Genomic DNA, 4,183 nt, shown 5'->3' with positions numbered 1-4,183 from the left:
GGGCTGCCATGGGGCAGTGTCCTTTCCACCCGTCCTGAAGAGCTCCATGACTGAGCCCTAGAACCTAAGCAAAAGCAACCTGTGGCCTGAAAGGACTTCCCAGCCTGGCCAATGGAGCATATGTGGAAGAAACAAGTTGAAACAAATAAATACAAACACCAAAAAACAAAACTGAGTAATCACTAAGCAAAAAACCCACTAGTTCCTGAGGGAAAAAAAAACCACCAAACTCTGAGCTCCAGAAAATCAGGACATGACATTCCAGCAATCTTCACCTATTTCTAAGGGAAATATCTACCCTTAGAAACCTGTGCCCGCTAAGAATCCAGGACAAGCTTTGATTGCTTGGTCTTGGAGCAGAGTGCCCCTCTCCTGGATGCTTCCTCACCCACAAATCTCCGAAGTGAAGTTTGTTGTACTTTTATACATCTGGTTGGAAACACACACTCAAATGTGTGCACATACACACACACACACACAAACACACGAGAGAGAGAGAGAGAGAGAGAGAGAGAGAGAGAGAGAGAGAGAGAGAGAGAGAGAGAGAGAGAGAGAGATTCTCTTGTCCCCGCCCCATCTAAAACATTCCTTTTGACATGAGACTAAAACCCTAGTGGGGGAACCCCAACATTCCCGCCAAACCCCTCATGCCATGAATCTAAATAGAGCTCTCCCTCCCTTAAGGTGTCTCTTGTCCAGTGCTTGCTCTCAGTGAAATGAACAGTAACAAACAGAGCACCTTGTAAGGAGTGAGAAAATTCACTGTGGGTTGTGCCAGCTCTGATTGGTCACTAATGCTCTGATGACACAGAGAGCCATTGTGAGGAATGACCAAGAGCTGATCATATAGTGCACTGTCAGGGCTGTTTTGTGTCTTTCTGTGCAGAGAGCTGTTTGGTGGTGAACTGCAGGACTCGGTAGTTGGATCAGATTTGGACATCGGTGATTGTTTGGATTTCGACATTGAACATCAGCTACATGTCCACAGACTGAATTCTTTCCTGCTGTTTCCGTAAACTCAGAGGTTTGGGTTTCTGTTTATGTGATTTCATTCATTTGGGAGCTTTGTTTACAGCTTTGCCTTCTTGTTGTTTGCTTGTTCGTTTAATTATTTTCATTTTGCTTTCTGGATTAACATCCATGTGTTTTCCTTCCTTCCCCCTCCTTTCTCCTTCCTTTCTTCCTTTCTCTTTCCTTCTTCAGTTTGTTTTATTGTTCCTGGGAGACTGGATTTCTTTGTATGGCCTTGGCCAACCTGTAACTTTCTGTGTAGACCAGGGTAGCTTCAAACTCAAAGATTTGCCTGCCTCCGGAGTGCTGGGATGAAATGTGGGAAGAAACCTGAGCAGCGTCCCTCCCTGGCCAACATCCATATTTGTTTTCCTAACTTCTCTTTTGACTTTGTCACTGTCTGTTACTCTCTAGCTCATCCTGCCTCTTATCCTCCAGTCCCCTCAGAGTTCCCCTTCCCTTTAATTCAATCTCAAACCACCAGTATCCTGCATATAAGGGAAAATTGTGGTATATATCTCTGTTGGACTAAGATGTTCTGTATAACAGAGTGACCTCAACATCCATTCCAGAAAAATACTGACAAATTTTCATTCTTATTCATAGGTGCTGTGTGACTTTTGCCCCCATCCCGTGTAGATACTGTATCTACTGGGGCAAGTTGCATCCCACACATTTCTGGGTAAAGCTATCTTGATGTTCAAGTGTGGCCTTTAGCTCAGTCCTTCATGATGGACGTCTTGGGTAAGCTTGTCAATGTTCTGCTCCTTTGAAATGGGGATCCTTGTTCTCCTGGCTAAAATTTTATCTTCCATCACCCTTGCTCTCTTTCTGCTCTGAGCCTTCTTCCTTCTTTCCATCCTCTGTGTTTGTCTTTGGTTTGTTCTGGTTTCCCTGTGTCCTTAGGCAGAGCCAGACTCGTCTATGGGAGTGTCTGTGTCTCTTAATCTCAGAATCTCTAGTAGTAACCTATCTTAGAAGGAATTCTGATCTGTTTTCCCTGCCATCTTTGCTTGCTGTAGCTCCTGGTGACCAAGAGAATGGAAGTGCGATGTCGGGGGACCTCGAGGCCAGTTGTCATGAAGGGAACCCCCTGGCACAGCATTACTATATCCTGGGCACCCTAGATAAAGGGTCTTTTGCAGAAGTCAAAGTGGCTCTCCACCTTATGACCCAGACCATGGTAGCCATCAAGATATTGAAAAGGGGCACAAATATAGATTTCCTGGTCATCTCTGAGATAGATCTTGTGAAATCCCTGAACCATAGTCACATAATACAGTTGTTCCAGATATTTGAGACAAGGCACAAAACGTACCTGGTGATGGAATATGCAGCCCGGGGATCCCAGCTGAAACTCATCAACAAGTGTGGGCATCTGGACGAGGAAGAGGCACGTAGGATATTTACAGAACTCTCTTTGGCCGTCAACTATATCCACAGTCAGAATATTGTCCACCGAGACATCAAGGCCGAGAACATCCTATTGGATTGGGAGGGGCATGTGAAACTTACTGACTTTGGCTTAGGCAAAAGACTGGCCTCTGGGGAAAAGTTCAAAGGATTTTGTGGCACACCACAATATTGTGCTCCTGAAGTGTTTGATCACAAACAATATGATGGCCTCCCAACTGACATCTGGAGTCTCGGTGTAGTATTATACTATTTAGTTATTGGCCACCTTCCCTTCCGAGAGACAGTGCACTCCAAGATAAAGCATCTGATTCTAGCCCGGAGCTGTTGGATCCCGTATCACCTGTCTCCAGAGCTTCGAGACCTATTAAAGAGATTAATGACTATAGACCCCATAATGAGGCCATCCATTAAAGAAATATTGGTACACCCGTGGCTGTGCCATGATCAAGACCCATTGAGATCTTCAGAGGAAATCCCTAGAGAACCAGAATCCTACCTCGCTTTTGACATGTTTCTTATGGGGTACAACATTAAAGAGCTCAGGGAGGCTTTGAGGGAATGGAAGTACAATCATGATATGGCGACTTATTTGATTATAAAAAAGAAGTATACCAAGCAGCCCCAATTTTATCACTATGGAGGGCAGGGCAGTACTCTGGACCCTACAAAAGCCCCCAACCCTCCCTGGCCTGTAAGGAAGGGAACCAGTGCCCGTACTCTTTCCACCTTCACTTTGCCCACTCTCTCTGAGCTGCCCGGATGTGGAAGGAAAGGCTGTAGGAGGAGGCATAGTGTACCTCCCAGCCTTTCTTCCCTTGAGAGTAGCTTTCTGAAGAACACCTCCCCACTCCAGGGACTTATGCCTCATGTTGGAAAGAGTACATGCAGAGAGAAGGAGAGAAGCATCAATTCCACAAAATCATCATCAAGAAAAAGAAAGGCAACAACAACAACGCTAACCTCATCATCAGGAGCCCCATGGTCACTTTTCATATCCACACAATCCTCAACCTTTGAAAACACGCAAGATATGGCCCAAGAGAGCTCTAGTGCTACAGACACAAGTAGCAGCATGTCCTCCTGGGAGTCCAGAACCAGCAGCCCTTCCCCCAGTGAGGAGAACCAGGAAGAGAATATAGGCATCGAATCCTTACAAGACACCAGCTCATCTTCAAGGGAAACAGTCCATCAGGAGCAGCTATGGAGATCCCGGGGTTTGCCCAGAGTCCCACTGAGAAAGCGGGCCTGGAGGGACCTGAAGAAGAGGATTTCCAAAGCCTTAAGGAACTTGTGTTGCTGCCTCCCAGTGACAAATAACAAGGTCATGGCAGCCAATGAAGAGTGCTTCAGAGACACAGGCTGAAACAAGTAGGTGGGGTGTCATTGGAAAGTATGCACTCTCTAGTTTCTCCTTCCCTTAACATATTCCAGCATGCACACTAAGGGTGTTGGTGACATTGGGTCTATCATGCCAGAGAGAAAAGTCTCATCCTGTTCTTCCTCCTCCTAAGACTACACCCTTCCTCCAAACTTGAGCTACATGTAGACAGCAGAGGATAGTGGCCTAATACTAGGCAAGGATGCTGGAAAAGTGTGAAGGGATGAATGGAGCACTTGGGAGGAATCAGCCTGAGATCCCATGCCATCACAGGGCCAGCACAGCCAAGCATAAGTCCTGCAGGTTTCTAAGATTTCTTCTGTCTGTTTCAAGGGCTGTCAGAGGCCCTGTGGTCCCTGGAGGATGATACCAGAGAGT

General features: G+C 46.2%; 1 pseudogene; it reads left to right on the top strand.

Annotated features, from left to right (window-relative positions):
* Positions 1-2,062: 2,062 nt before the first annotated feature.
* LOC127670678 (sperm motility kinase X-like) lies at positions 2,063-2,871 on the top strand (annotated as a pseudogene).
* The last annotated feature ends 1,312 nt before the right edge of the window (positions 2,872-4,183 follow it).

The sequence above is a fragment of the Apodemus sylvaticus genome, chromosome 20, assembly GCF_947179515.1.
Source record: "Apodemus sylvaticus chromosome 20, mApoSyl1.1, whole genome shotgun sequence".
Lineage (NCBI taxonomy): Eukaryota > Metazoa > Chordata > Mammalia > Rodentia > Muridae > Apodemus > Apodemus sylvaticus.
This window is presented reverse-complemented; position numbering and strand designations above follow the sequence as displayed.